The following is a 16218-nucleotide window of genomic DNA, read 5'->3' as shown; positions in this document are numbered from 1 at the left end:
ACCATTTATGTAAGGCTCTCAGTAGATGCAGGATAAGTATTCTCTAAAATCCAACATGCTTTCCTACTAAAATCTCCAAGAAACAAAGATTAGACAGGAACTGTTTCAACCTAGAAATAAACCTAGAAAATGGCATCTGTGAAGAAACCTCACAGTCAAAACTATGATGAAAGCCAATATTTTTTCCCCTTATGGTATATGCTGGTTAGTTAATTACAAAGTTTAAGTTTGGGGCCCAGAGAGATCTACAGGTACTTTCCTTGCATTCAAACTGAATCCTGGTTCAGTTCCTGAGCATCACCTAGGAGTGATCTCTGGGCACAGGACCAGGAGTAAACCCAAAACCGAAAGCAAATTTGTCAACCTTTTCCTTTATTGCTAGCTTGTTGTACTTATTTTTAAATAAATTGTTATTAAAAACACCCTTATTGGATTATAGTTCCAAACATCTTAGACTTAACAGTGGGCCGTTCTTTCCCCTCCACAGGGAGCGTCTGTTATTTGAGTTACTCCCACCACAGAGCTCCTGGGGTACACCCAATTCCATCTGGGCACTCCTAGTCCTCCGTGTTTACTTTTACCCTCTCCTTTGTGTCTACTCCCCCTACCTGTTAGCCACAAATATCTCCAAATCAGACATGGTAACTTGTAAAGTCAAACCTTCTAATAGCTCTGGATTTTTTATATGTAAGTGAAATATTGCCTTTCTCTTTCCTTTATGGCCTTTGCATAGCTTATTTTAGAGCAATGGTCTTTCTGTATAGACACCGGAAGACAATTAGTGCTATGTTTTTGTAATATGGGATTTAATTGACTCTGAAATATTTACTCCCGGGCATCCGTCATATTTACTTGACTTAAGCCTCAGTTGCTCTTGATTGACCTTACTTTCTTACATCCCAAAAGGTGATACCCACTGAGGGACTTAGATGGGCCTGGGGCAAGCTGTAAGCTACCCTGGCTTTGACACGAGACAGCCTAAGGGCCAAAAGAAATAAAAGTTAATAGCACAGTCATAGAACAAACTCTGTCATGGCCCAAAAAGAAGCAACCGAATAAGAACCCTATTGGAGTTAGGAAAAACTATCTTGTCCTGAGGACTGTAGCCTGGAAAATATTGCGAGATGTTCCCAAGAGAATAATCCTTACCATGAGTCCAGAGAAACCATTTTAAGTTTAATTTAAGGTATAGATAAAAATCTCTATCTCTTACTGTGATTATACAAAATAGCTAGAAATAGTATTAAGAAGTAAATTCAATGTGATTGTTTAAGTAGATTACCAGTAAAGAAAAGGAAAAAGCAAAATATCCCTAGACGGTATGCCATCCTTGGGTGAATCTTCTAGAAGAATTTCCCTGAAAGGAAGTGCTTTCCATGTCTTCATATTTATGTTAATATTCAACCACACCTAAATGCAATTGCTGTTCTCCAACCCTTCATGATTTCTCTATAATAACCCTGATTTATTTGAATAAAATCACCACTGGTTACCATCTTGTGGACCTGTTCCTTTGTCCATCGCCCAGGGGGAGAGCCATCACCCCTGGTCACCAGGAGACCCTGGTCTCAGACAACTGACACCCAATCAGGCACACCTCAGACACACAGTGATTTACAAAGTTGTTTATTATACAATTGGTTCAAGCGTTTAGTTTTCCAACACCACCAATGTGACCTTTCCTCCACCAGTACCCCCTGTTTCCCTCCCAATTCCAACTTCCCCCTTTGGTACATAACAAATTTATTTTATTGCTGTACAATTCTCCTTGACTTCTGGTTCATATTTTGAAGAATTTAATTTTTGCTGCATAATTCATCCACTGCTAAACAACTAAATGACTACTCAGTTACAGAACAGTGAAGGAACTTGACGTTCATGCAGGTGATCCATTTTAGATCCCAGTTGAATTCAGTGCATTGCTGAACTTGAGCACTGTTTGAAGAGGTGCTGAGCACAGAGCTAGGAGTAGCTTGAGAACACCAATGGCTATTAACATACACAAAAGCACATATGCAGGAATATTGATTATACATATAATACTTTCCCATTCACCAATTCCTGAACCTCATTCTGGGTCACCCACAAAATTAATTTAACTAATTTTGGGCATGGGCTGGAGTGATAATGCAGCGGGTAGGGCGTTCGCCTTGCATACAGCGGACCTGGGTTCGATTCCTCCGCCCCTCTCGGAGAGCCCGCAGAGTTATCTCGCCCGCACCTGCCAAGCTACCCGTGGCGAAGTCAATATCCCTGTATCAACAGTATCAAGTCTCACAATGGAGACGTTACTGGTGCCCGCTTGAGCAAATCGATGAGCAATGGGATGACAGTGACAGTGACAGTGATTGCTTATTCCAACAACATTTTTGTTGTTTTTGCTTTTGCTTTTGTGCCACACTCAGTAATGCTCAGGGTTTACTCCTTGCCCCGGTTCAGGAATCTCTCCTGGAGGAGTTTCTGGGACCACAAAGGGTGCCAAAGATCGAATTAGGTCAGCCTTGTGTAAGGCAAGCACCCTTCTGTACTGTCACTCCGCTAAGCATGGCGTGCTTAATTGTGAAATTCCTCCCTATCGTAGGTTTATGTACACGTTCTTTCTTGGAATTTTCTGAAATTCTTTTATCTATTGTCTTTTACATTGAAGTCTTAACTCATATTTTTCTAGATAATGGATTCTGAATTTATCTGAACCTTTTCAAAAGTTTATTATTGTGAATAATGGTGTTAAAAAAAAATAAAAGGTTCAAGAAAATAGGAACCAGAAACAGTACAGGAGCTGCCTTGCACACAGATGCTCCTGGTTTGATCCCTGAGCACCACCAGGAGTAAGCCCTGAGTGCCACTTAGGTGTGAGCCCCAAACACCTAAATAAAAATAAATAAGTCCCAAGTATGTTTTATTCCTCCAAGAAAATCTACAGAAATTATTTTCTAGTGTTTTTTTTAATAAATGCTTAAATCTTTTCTTTAAACAAAAGAAACAAAAGAAAAGACAAGCAGTAATGCAAATACTTTTAAAAACAATAAAGTAAAGATTTAAACTTTGGACTCAGAGAAAAAAAACTTCTTTGTCACTTAATATCGCTGATAACCAACACTGTTAGATCTTGTGTGGGAAACTGCAGAGACAGAAATATCAGATTGCAGGCTTTCCATTAAGAAAGTATGTTAAGCCACTTACTTCAAGGCGTTACCAACTCCTTAAATGATGTCAAACAGGTGATAGAAATCATGGTGACTGGGTTGCGTTACGGAAAGTACCAGTGAAGGCTGGGGAGAGAGTTCAATGGACTGGGATGCACTGCAGGAACCCTGGGTTAGAGCATTGCATGCAGGTACTCCAGCTTTGGTCCCCGAACATCACTGAGAGGGACCCCAGAGACACCCCTTAAACACAAGGCACCCCCTTTGACCCTCAGCACTGTAAAGTAAAAACAAACAGAAACACTCCAAGAATTCCCAGATCAAACAGAAAGCAGCAGAACCTGAGAACTGGTCTATAGAACTGAGTTTTCCTATCACTGTATCATATCATTTAGCCCCTTTTTAAATTCAGAATATTCTTATATGCATCTAGCACTTTATATGGTTCACAGACATGGTGACAGATTGCAGTTCGTTTTTCATATCCCCAGATGCTATTTCTTGGGTGTGTGATGTGTGACCTTAAATAGTATAAGCAGGTGAAAACTACCCTTATTATCCTCTGAGAGTGTTAGTTTCATATTTCTGCTTAATCTTCTTTTTTCCACTTTTAAAATTCTTTTCCTTGTAGGAACAGACAGAAGCAAAATGGATATTCAATAATAAACCTTTCATTTGTCAGAGGTCATATTTCACCATTTTCCTGCTTACCTCTTATTTCTGCTTTGAACATCTCACACATACACACACACACACACACACACACACACACACACACATATCATGGACAGTCACCAAACAATCATTTCCGTAAAGTCAGAAGTTCTTCTGGTTATTGACATCACTAAGATAAAATTTCTTCTCAAAAAAAAAAGAATAAAATGAAATTTCTTGAGGCAGAGAATCTTGAAATTGTCATTGCTTATTCTAAATAACAAAATTTATGTTTGGAATTTAAAGTATATCAATTGGAGGGGCCGGAGCGATAGCACAGCGGGTAGGGCGTTTGCCTTGCACTCGATCCACCCGGGTTCCCCAGCATCCCATATGGTCCCCCAAGCACCGCCAGGAGTAATTCCTGAGTGCAGAGCCAGGAGTAACCCCTGAGCATTGCTGGGTGTGGCCCAAAAAGCAAAAAAAAAAAAGTATATCAATTGGAGCCGGAGAGATAGGGCAGTGGTAAGGTACTTATCTTGAATGTGGTTGGCCCAGGTTTGATCCTTAGCACCCCATGTGCTCTCCTGAGCTCAGGGCCAGGAGAATGTCTAAGTTCTCAACAAACAACAACAACAAAATGAAAGTATACTGTCTGATCACCAGAGTCTCTGTTGAGGCATCAGTTGTTAGGGTCATATTCCCACGGTGATTGGGGTTCCCTGGTGCTTTCGGGGTCAGTGACCATCCCCCTGGCTGATGAATGAAGGAACAAAACACAGGCTGGTAACCAGTGGTGACTTAATTCACATCAATCAGTATTATTCTAGAGAAATCGTGAGGTATTCAGGGGCTGCAGTGACACGTAGGTGTGGTTGAACATTAACATAAACAATGATTACAGATGTAAAGCGCTTCCGTCCTGGGAAATTCTCCTAGGAGATCCACCCACGGATGGCAACCATCGAGGGGCATATTGCTTTCTCCTTTCCTGTACTGATAATTCCTTTAAACCATCATCTTAAATTTACTTCTTAATAATACTTCTAGTCATTTTGTATAACCACAGTAAGAGATATAGACTTTTATCTATACCCTAGACTAGGCGTAAATGGTCTCTCTGACTCCAGGTGAAGGACGGCTTCTCCTGGGGACATCCGCTATATTTCCAGACTACAGACCTCAGGCCAGGTTAGTTTTTCCTAAACCCAACAGGGTCCGTATTCAGCTGCTTCTCTTTGGGTCATGACAGTTTGTTCCATGTCTTTGTTCTTAACTTATATTTCTCTTGGCCTTTATGCTGTCCCATAATGAAGCCAGGGTACCTTGCGACTTGCCTTAGGGTGCATCCAAGTTCCTTGATGGGGCCTACCTTTCAGGGTGTAAGGAACTAAGGTCAATCCAAGGGCAACTGAGCTTTAAGTCGTGTAACTATGACGTATGCCCGGGAGTAAACAGTTTTCAGAATCAATTGACTCCCATACTAAAAAAGCATAGAATTAGCTGTGATTCTAAGATACTCATCATCTCACATTTTAGCACCTGACACTGGAATGCAATTTCTTTTTTTTTTTTAATCACATGAGATAGTTAAAAAGCTTTCATGTTTGAGTTTCAGTCATACAATGATCAATCACCCATTCCTACACCAGTGTACATTTTCCAACACCAATGTCCCCAGTATCCCCCCCTTTTCCCACCCCTCTCCCTGCTTCTGTGGCAGACAATTTCCCCCATACCCTCTCTCTCTACTTTTGGGCATTATGGTTTGCAGTACAGATACTGAGAGGCTTTCACGGTTGGTCCTTTATCCACTTTCAGCACACAGCTCCCATCCCGAGCATCCCTCCAACCATCATTGACTTAGTGATCCCTTCTCTATCCCGCCTTCTGCCTTCTCCCCCACCCCCATGAGTCAGGCTGCCAACCATGGACCGATATTTCTGGCCCTGTCTCTACTATCCTTGGGTGTCAGCAGTCTCATGTTATTTTATATCGAATGCAGTTTCTAATTTCTAATGTCATACCAGCAGGGAGGGTTTTATCTTGGGAAACTGGATCTCGTGTAAGTGTCCTTATGAAAGAGGGCGACACAGAAGCTGATTTCCGAAAAACAAATCTCTCAAGATACAGGCATGCAAAAATATCTATTTAATTTTTTTAAGGTTTTTTTTTTTTTTTTTTTTTTTAAGATACAGACTTGCGGGAGATGGAAACGGCTGTGGGGTGTGCGCGTATGTACCTGTCGGTCAAAGAATCCCAGCTTCACGGTCAGATGACCCACTGCAGGCTGGTGACAGGCTAAAAGGATGCCCACGTGTCCTGGGGCGGACCGGCCCGGGAGCGCGCGGACAGTGGTCCCGGCCGGGCCTCCCCGCCTGGGGGCGCGCATCCTCATATGTGCGCTCACCCGCCGCGGGGAGCAGGGGAGGAAACCGGATTGCGGCTTTCAACCCGATTTTCTTGCTGGAAGTGGCCACGGAATCACACCAACCACCCGGGACCGTGAACCCGGGAGTCAGATCACGGGCCGCGTGAAAAAGGAAGCCCAACCACGAAGGGATTCGAACCCTCAATCTTCTGATCCGAAGTCAGACGCCTTATCCATTAGGCCACGTGGTCTCACGGCTGCGTATGCGGGAAAATACAACAAATACTGAGAATCCGGACCCGTCTCCAGGGTTACACGCTCGCTGTTTCCTGCAGCCCGGATGCATCTTCTCTGCGGACCTCACTGATACTTACAGAGTTAAAAAAAAAAAAAAAAAGCACCTGACGCCTCCTGGGTTAAGGCGAGCGGGGAATTCCGATTTTCTCCACATTTGTGTCCTGCATTTAACGCCACATGTCCTTTCTGAGCCAAATGGTGCTCGTGTGCTGCTGGGGTGCATCGCCAACCCAGAAAGATCCCGAACGGGGTTGAGCGTTCCTCTGAGATCTCGGCTGCAAAACGCTCTTTCCCTCCTCGTTCACCAGCGGTGGGCGAGAAGCCCCCTTCAGCTCTGTGCCCCGACCCGCCTGCAAGCAAGACTGAGTCTGGGGTCTTCCTGGAGACGCCCAGCACGGCCTTCAGGACAGACCCGCTGATTTGGGGGAATCTTAGTAAAAAGCCCGAGAGAACAAGGTGGAAGGCTGCGCCGGACTCGCTTCCTGCCGCATTTTAATTTCCAATCACAGCCTTAGAAGCTGCTTTTTCTCCTGGATCCGGCATCTGGCCAGCAACTGTGCAATCAGCCTTGCTCTCCGGTCCCCGTGGGTCCAAGCGTGTGACCGCTGGGCTTGAGCCTTAACCCAGCTTTCAGCAGACACCCAAGGAGCCAAACGGAGACCTAAGAGAGGAGAAAGGGTTAACGGGCACGGGGAATGGGGGATGGGGTGGCGGTGGAGACCCCCAAATAAGGGCCTGTTCAGAAGGTGGGTTTGAATGTGCAAAGGGCTCTATTTTTTTGTCTGTTTGTTTAACTAATTAATTTGAACACTTATTTGTGACCCCCCCCCCCATATATTTTTCTGTACTAAAATCACAGATTCAAAGAATCCAGTTTATGATCATTTCCAAGCTCTTTGTTCAATGGATCTTCCTTCTGGATGTCCTGGAGGGTGTTTTTTTTTTGCCTTTGGTTCCTTTATTTGCTCAAACAACTTTCATGACTGCTTGTGTCCTTGCATTAGTTATGGTCTGGATGAAAAGGTCCGGTCCAGGTTCAGTTTGGAGTCGCTGATGAAAAAATCTCTTTTGATTTTCTAGCTTTTGTCTTCTTCCCTTCCTATATAGTAATTTGAATTTTGTGTATTTTCTCTGTCCATTGCTGAATATTTGGGTCTTTATGTCCAAATCATAATGTCCAATCTTTAGCGAGAAAAAGAAAATTCCTTTTTCAGGGCAGTTCCGGGGGTAGGTATATCCTTTTCCCTCTCTCAGCCATAATTGCTCTTCATGAATCTGAACTCACCCGTTGGTCCCTGGATGCCCACACTGGGCTTCCCTTCACCGGCTGCACCGTCACTACAAGTGGGAAAATTAATTTCTTGGGGAGGGGGGTGGGGTACACACCCACTGGTGCTCAGGGCTTACACCTGATCCTGTGCTCAGGGCTGGTGGAATCATTGGGTTGTAGGGGAGCAAAGAGGGTAAGGAAAGCGCCCTAACCACTGTGCTATCTCTCTGGCCCAGATTAATTTTACTTTCTAAGGCCACATTGACAGCTAAAGTTTCTCGGTTGCCATCAATTTCTTCATCCCACAGCCTGTTTCACACTCTCCTAGGTACAAGAAGCATAGCAAGAAATAGCCAGCGTGTTTCTCATTAAGAAATCAGAGAGCCGTGGGGTAGAAGTAGCGCCAGGGCTATCCGGTACCGTCCCCAATGCGCACGCGAGAATAAGGGCGGATGCTGGGAAAGCTAGACTGACTGCTCGCCTGCTAATGCAACATTGGTAAGAGGACAGGACGCTCCTCTCCAACTCAGCCTGGGGAAAGCATCAACTCAAAACTCATGGGAAAAGTGTTACTGATGTACATTTTTGTATAACCAGTTCCCATTTCAGTTTCAGTAGTATAAATATATATATATACAATATTTCTTACCTCTAGGGTTGTGCAAGTACATTCTGTAATCTTTGCACAATGACCAAATCATTTAATGATCTATTACTCAGAAAGCATGGCTTCATTAAACAACACGTTTATAAATGTATAGTCATTATACATATGCATACACACATATGTAGGTATACATGCACACACACATATATGTATGCATATATACTTGTACCTGGCATGACACAGGAACTGTCAATAAAATCATTTCGAACAAGATTTTATCTTTTCCTTCAAATACTATTATTGGCATCAGTGGTGATATTGACTTTACAGGTTGGATTGCAGAACGTCATGTTTTCACATCATCCAGATGATGTCCTTCCCTTCAGATCTCTCAGAGGAGACCTCTGGTTCTGGAAAATCCCATTTGATTATGTTCCCCATAGAGGATTCTATGCTCCAATTCCAATGCCAATGCTGTTAGTCAGCATAACAAATCAATGACAGCCATAAAGTCTACCAAGAGGTTCTGACTTCTCATACTGGAGCCAGGTCAGTGCAGAAAGTGACATCTTCTGGAAAAAAATATCAATGGATAAAAGCATTGGTGATCCCATGAGAAAGACTCATTCAGGGGATTCTTAGCTATTTAAGTTGCAGGAGCTCACAGTATTATTTTTTTATTCATATGTTGTTTAAGAAATAGGACATTAAGATACAGCTCCCTTGGCCATACCCTTCTTGTCTATATTTCTGCTTTACCAAATAATGTCCCTCGACAAACAACATAATGTGATTTTTCAACGTGCAGAAATGAAATCATCCTGGAGTAATGCTGTAAATTGCAGTTTTTCATTCGATGGTATATCAAGAAATAAAAAGGCAATGTTTCATGTTGTTCATAGAATTCGCATAAACTCATATAATATATAAAACTGTTGCTGTCTTAAGAGGATTTTTATAACAGGGGGAGGGATAGGAAGGAGGACCAAGAGGCAGAGGAGGAAAGAGCAGGAGAAATTTTCTTCGGACGCTGAAATAAACGTGGAGAAACCACCCGACTCAGCTGGATTTCTCTCCCTCTCTCTCTTGTGGACGCAAAACACCAGGATTATCCCCCCAGACACTCAGCTTCTTAGAAAACTCTCTTGTTAGCTCGAGAGTTTATGGGAACTCTGCTTGGGGTGTGAAGTTCTAAGGCCCAGAAGGAATTAAGAGAGATCCCGCCCCTGCCCTTCCCGCAAGGCGCGGGGGGAGCGTCTCCCTGGCAACCGGCCCCTTCTCAGGACCACCCGCTGGAAGCCCAGGCCCAGGGAGTCCAATGCCCAGACAAAGGCCTGTTCGACCTTTTGGCAATTAGAGGAGACAGGTAGAGGTTTAGATTTTTTTGGAACTCTGCCTCGGGGGGCGGATAGGGGGCGTTTCAGGATTGAAATTCGGACAATTCCCTCAGGCCTTCTTAAGAAAAAAAGTGACGTTAAGGTTTGAAAAATGACAAGCTGAGGCCCCACTGGGATTCGAACCCAGGATCTCCTGTTTACAAGACAGGCGCTTTAACCAACTAAGCCATGGAGCCAAACAGGAGCTGGGGCTTAAAAAGTAACCTTTATTTTACTTATTATGTTTTTATTTTCTTCTTATTTTAGTTTGAGATGAGACCTCATTTTCCCATTTAACTTATATTCAACTATTTTGTATGTTTTCATGTCAGTTCTAAATAAAAACTTAAGATTTGCCTCCAATAAGAGCTAAAATAAGGCCACACACACTAGGGAGTCCAGATTTGGAGAGAGAACACTAATTTTATCAGTGGCTTACATTTTACTAGAACCTCAGAATTTACTGAAAGCTGCCCAACTTCCTTATCCTGACTGGAGTGAATGAACTACATCTGATGGAATGAGGGAATCTAATCTTACCCCAGGTAGAGACAGCAAGCGCTAATAAATAATGATTGTTGGATATTATCCCTAAGAGTTTTAGGCTTCATCAGTGAAGCCTCCCCACTGAAAAGCTTTAAGTGCTCTTATGAGCACCCCTAATCCTCTGAATTTATCTTTAACCTTTCCTTTGTGCTTTACCTCTCATTGTCACAATTCCCTAAGTCAGGATTGGTTACTTATAAGTCAAACTCTCTGATAACTCTGGACTTAGTATTTGTAGTGAATTACTTGCTTTTCTATTTCCCCTATAACCTTTTCCTATTTTACTATAGAGCGATGCTCTTTGCTTCAACACAGAAAGACCATTAATGCTATATTCCAAATATTTGTGAGTTAATCGACTCTGATATGTATCTACTCCTAGGCATCCGTCAAATTACTTGCCTCAGTCTCTGCTGCTGTGTAGTTCCTAACACCCCACAAAGAGTGATTCTCCCGTGGGCCTTGGATGGAGCCAGAGTGAGCGGCAAAGCTACTCCAGCATCCAAATGGGACAGTCTAGAAAGTAAAGAAGCACAGTCTTGATGCAGACTGTTATGACTTAAGAGACAGGCCCCTCCATGGAGTAGAACAAGCTAACTCTGCTGAGGACTTAATCTGGTATTTACGGTAAAAGACTTGCTTTTTCTCAGAGTTCAGAGAACAAAATTTTGAAATCTATATCTTTTACTGTGTTTATCCAAATAACGGCAAGTATTAATAAGAAGTAAACTTAATTGTTTCGTATGTACAATTTAAGGGAAGGAGAAAAGCAATATAGATGTCTCTGGGAGACAGAGTGTCTCCTTGACACTATAAATATTTTACCTGTGTAAATAATCAATCACACCTACTTGTAGTCCTATAGTTTGATCCCCCTCAGGTGTTCTATAAGTATGCTAGCAGCTCTGCATTAAACGGGCCATTTTGACCATCAATCTGTGGTCCCCTGTCTTTGTTCCTCTGCTGGGGAGGCCAGGAGGTGGCTTTCAGCTATTGAACACGTCACATACCCACTCTAGAACTCACAAATAATAACAACAACAACTACAACAACAACAACAACAACTACTACTACTACTACTACTACTACTACTACTACCTGGAACTGTTTCTCATTGCAAATCAAGGTTTTTCTTTTCCTTTTAAAATTTTTCTTTATTTGCTTGAATTAGAGATAGCATAAAGACAGTGAACACTTGTGGACAGTTGTGATCACTTGCAGTGGGATGCAGTAACTTTGTCACTGGCACCATAAACTTTAACTTTATGGTAACCACATTACCTAAGCTATAATTGTTATTCTTTTTAATTTTTATTATCATTATTATTATTATTTTGCTTTTTGGGTCACACCCGATGATGCACAAGGGTCACTCCTGGCTCTGCACTCAGGAATCACTCCTGGCGGTGCTCAGGGGACCATATGGGACGCTGGGAATCGAACCTGGGTCGCCTGCGTGCAAGCAAACACCCTACCCGCTGTGCTATTGCTCCAGCCCCTGTTATTTTTTTTTTTAGAAAAAGAATAATGAATAATATCTATTAAACGGTGTGCGCTCTCTCTCTCTCTCTCTCTCTCTCTCTCTCTCTCTCTCACACACACACACACACACACACACACACACACACACACTCCACAACCTCCCCACCAGAAAACCCAGCAGCCCCCTCCCACACCTGCCATCTTGCCAGCAGAGAACTGGCTCAGCTCCTCAACTAATCTCAAAAAGAACATGATGCTGGGCCGTCTCACCAGGTACACGGGTCCAGGCTGACAGCTCTTGGGCCTTCTCAGAATGGAGACAGGCAGACCCGCCTTTCTATGGAGGGCACAGCAGCCCGAAGCCACACCCAACATCCTCCAACACAGAAACCGCCCACTCAACAGCTGAACCTCATCAAACAGCCAAGCCTCCAAATTGTTCCAGCGCTGCAGCTCCTGGACTGCTGAGCCGCATATGCAGCCACATGACATCTCCACATTTCAGAGTGTTAGCCCAGGAGAATCACAGCAAATCTACAGGGAAAGTTGCATAAACGACCTCTAAGTCAAATGAACATAAACAGTAACATAGGAGACCCATCTGGAAAGCACCAGCCCAATAAATCCTCAGACAATGACTTTAGTAACACCATCATGAGATATAACAATTATCACAAGCTGACTTTTATTGATCTAAGTTTGGACAATTCCATTTCCCTTTGTGTTGTGACAAACAGTAGGAAGTAAATTTGTTGGTGCCTTCAAGGAGGCAGGCCGGGGTGGTGAGTGGGAAACTGAGGACAATGGTGGATGGAAGGGTACACAGGTAATGAGATTGATTTTGTGACATTTAATGCCTGAAACAACTGTATTATGAACAACTTGGCAAATCACATTGTTATAATAAAATATTTTAACAAGGGGGTCCTTATTTTTTCATCTCCCTATCTATATTTAAATATGTAAGTCTGTGGCTCTTTTTTCAAAAAGGTAGTTCACAATATTTGATTATATTTAATATTCAAACACAATCCCACCAACATTACACCTTACCACCACCATATTTTGGCTGTTTCCATCCAGAACCCCAGTCCTTGCCTGGGGTTGACAGGAAAGAGTGTGGACATTGTTGTATTACACCCAAGGACCATTAAGCCTTTTATAAGAGATCACTAACATGTTAAAAGTTGAGCCTTGTGTGCATTATATATATATATATATATCTCACTATCACTGTCACTGTCATCCTGTTGCTCACCGATTTGCTCGAGTGGGCACCAGTAACGTCTCCATTGTGAGACTTGTTACTATTTTTGGCATATTGAATATGCCATGGGTAGCTTGCTAGGCTCTGCTGGGTGGGCGAGATACTCTCAGTAGCTTGCCAGGCTCTCCGAGAGGGATGGAGGAATCGAACCTGGGTCTCCGTGTGCAAGGCAAATGCCTTACCCGCTGTGCTGTCACTCCAGTCCAATTAATTATATATTAATAATTAATATTAGGGGCTGGAGAGATAGCACAGCGGGTAGGGCATTTGCCTTGCACGCGGCCGACCCGGGTTCAAATCCCAGCATCCCATATGGTCCCCCTGAGCATGGCCAGGGGTAATTCCTGAGTGCAGAGCCAGGAGAAACCCCTGTGCATCGCCAGGTGTGACCCAAAAAGCAAAAAAAAAAAAATTAATATTAACCTGTAACAACATGTTAGTAATCTCATATGTAAGGGGTTAATGGCCCCAGGTGAGATATAATAATCTTCACACACTTTCTTCTAAGAAAATCTTTTTGATCATTTTTAGCAAGTTATTTATAACAAGCAATATAAAACAAATTATTTAAGGTCTGCTATTGTAGCAGCTTGGGTGGTGATTGAGAAAACTGAAAATAATGGTGGGTGGTGGGAAGGTGTATTGGTGGTGACGTTGATGTTAAAGTATTGAATGTAATAAATCATCGTGAACAACTTTATAATTGTCACTGTCACTGTCATCCCATTGCTCATTGATTTGCTCGAGTGGGCACCAGTAACGTCTCCATTGGAAGACTTGTTATATATCTATAAAAAAAATGTATATTTCCCTCTAAGATTGGTTGCCTCCTACTTTGAACCCTATGAAATGTGGTGCAGTAATCTTGGAGTATGTGTAGGATGTGTGATTTGAAGTATCGGCCGAGTGGTCCAGGAATAGATTCACTCGTGGGTGAGGCTCAGCCCAAGCATGTGGAGAGTGGCTGTGAGCATGGCGGAAGCTGAGTTGTGGAGGTTTTAGGCTTCCGGGATTGGGTCCCTTGGGGCCGGGAGGGTCTCACCTGGCCCCCTCAGGGGAACCCAGAGTGAAACAGCCTGGCGCAGGGTACGGTGGCATGGTTATGGCGGGCATCATGTTATGCTCCCTTCTGGGAGAGAAGGACATGCCATCTGTCTGGTGGCTGATCAAGTCTGTGGCTTTTAAGCTTGTAGTTTAAAAAATATGAATTTCAGGGGCTGGGGCAATAACACAGAGGGTAGGGCATTTGCCTTGCACGCGGTCGACCCGGGTTCGATTCCCAGCATCCCATATGGTCCCCTGAGCACAGCCAGGAGTAATTCCTGAGTGCAGAGCCAGGAGTAACCCTGTGCATCGCCGGGTGTGACCCAAAAAGCAAAAAAAAAAAAAAAAGAATTTCAATTTAATAAAAATAAATTGGACTAGTATGAGCACTATGGAAATTCAGTTAAGTAATCTGTTGCTGTTGTGTATTTGGAGAAAGGAGCAGAAGAAAGCATGGAAGGGGAAGCTCAGTTAACTGAAAAGAAGAATAAGGGATTGGAGTGATAGTGTAGGGCATTTGCCTTACCTGCTGTATTTTCTCTTGAGTTCCATATTTATTATTGAATTCTGGCCTTCTCGGTCTTCCCTAAGAAATGCCTGATATCAGAAAGGAACAAAACATCACCCAGGCCTATGTACTGCTTTAGCAGGCAGTACTCAAGGTTATAACTTCTAAATTGGAAAGAAGAACTGAGTGTGAATATTTAAAGTAATTAATTTGGTGATTGGGGATGTAGATCATGGGGAGAGTCCAAGCCTTGAATGTGTGAGGCCCTTAGTTTCACCCCCAAAAACAAACCAAAGAAGTAAGTAGCTTTTCTCTGGGGCAAATATATCCAAGATAGCATTAATTGTGCTTTAGTATTCCACACCCCAAAATTATCTATGATGAGAATAACATATGATGAAGCACTTGCCCTGCCTTGATCTTCAGCAAAACCTTACCCAGTCTCCTACTCTGATGAAAAGGGAGTTTTCCATAACCTTGACACTTGGGAAGGTTGAATAGTTGAACGTCTTTAAATCTCATCATGTTTCCTGTTCATTGTGTGGCCCCAGAGCAAAACTGCAGGTTAATCTGCAATGACAGTCCTCAGTTTCACATCGAGAAGACACTCTGCGGATGAAGGTCTAGTACATGACATACAACTATTGATTGGCGCCTGTGCAGTCTTAGTCACAAAGTGCAAAGGAGAAAAGCTGAGTCTGTTTTCAGGAGGGAGGCTTTGGTCCATCTTAGGAGTAACCAAAAGACTCTCTTCAATATCACACTTGCTGTTCCTGTCTCGATGTTTTCTTCAAATGGGGCTCGTATATCACTTTCTACACCTTTATTGGTCTGTTCTAATTCATTTTCTGTGCTCAGGAGAGTAGAAGTTCAGTTAACTGAGAATGAGTCCCAGCTTAGCTCCAGAACTAAATGGGCCTTCACAAGGAGTCTGTTGCATATTTCTGTTGATTTTTTGTGTCATCTGAAAGATGTGAGCTCAGATTTGGATCTGAAATGCACCGAAATTTAGCTCAACGTGACGAATGGTTAGATTTCTTAGATTTAAAAGAAAAAAAGATATGAAAAAAGAAAAAGGAAAAGGGGAAAAGGGAAAAGAAAAGGATAGGGGGAAAAAAAGAACAGAACAGAAAAGAAAAAAAGAACAGGACAAAGAAGAGAAAATCTCCTGCAGAATTTGAAAGACCAAGCCGGTATTTCACAAGTAACACAAACGCTGATCCAGAGAGATACTTTTCCAACTCTTGAGACAGACAGTGAGTTCAGTCCGCCATCCAAAACCCTCCCGACAAGGGTGGGATTCGAACCCACGCGTGCAAAGCACAATGGATTAGCAGTCCATCGCCTTAACCACTCGGCCACCTCGTCAGATAAAGGTTAGATGCTGTGCTTCAAAAACGCTTGATGCTAGGAGGCGCCCTCCCTGAGCTCTTGTTACCTTTGCTGGAGCTGGACGTTGGTCCACTGGTGACACAGAGCAGCGTGGACGTAGATGTAGGGGTGGGGCGGGAGAAGCTAGAGTCTTTCAGCATCCTTTCGGATCAAGAGAAGTTGGAAATCTTGGACTGTGGAACACACTGGAAAATCTCCTACCTTCAACACAGCTTCCCACCCAGACTCCCGAAAGGAGAGGGCTTCATAGACACAGC

At 43.1% G+C, this 16218-nt stretch overlaps 3 non-coding genes across 3 annotated transcripts; all 3 read right to left on the bottom strand.

Moving 5' to 3' along the window:
- Positions 1–6349: 6349 nt before the first annotated feature.
- TRNAR-UCG (transfer RNA arginine (anticodon UCG)) lies at positions 6350–6422 on the bottom strand. The gene has a single exon. It is a non-coding gene; the product is annotated as a tRNA-Arg (tRNA).
- Positions 6423–9844: 3422 nt separating this feature from the next.
- Positions 9845–9918, bottom strand: TRNAT-UGU (transfer RNA threonine (anticodon UGU)). The gene has a single exon. It is a non-coding gene; the product is annotated as a tRNA-Thr (tRNA).
- A 5937-nt stretch (positions 9919–15855) lies between these two features.
- TRNAS-GCU (transfer RNA serine (anticodon GCU)) lies at positions 15856–15937 on the bottom strand. Its single transcript has one exon. It is a non-coding gene; the product is annotated as a tRNA-Ser (tRNA).
- Positions 15938–16218: the final 281 nt, after the last annotated feature.

Source organism: Sorex araneus, chromosome 2 (assembly GCF_027595985.1).
Source record: "Sorex araneus isolate mSorAra2 chromosome 2, mSorAra2.pri, whole genome shotgun sequence".
Lineage (NCBI taxonomy): Eukaryota > Metazoa > Chordata > Mammalia > Eulipotyphla > Soricidae > Sorex > Sorex araneus.
Note: the sequence above shows the minus strand (reverse complement) of the source record. Positions and strands in the feature narration are given on the sequence as shown.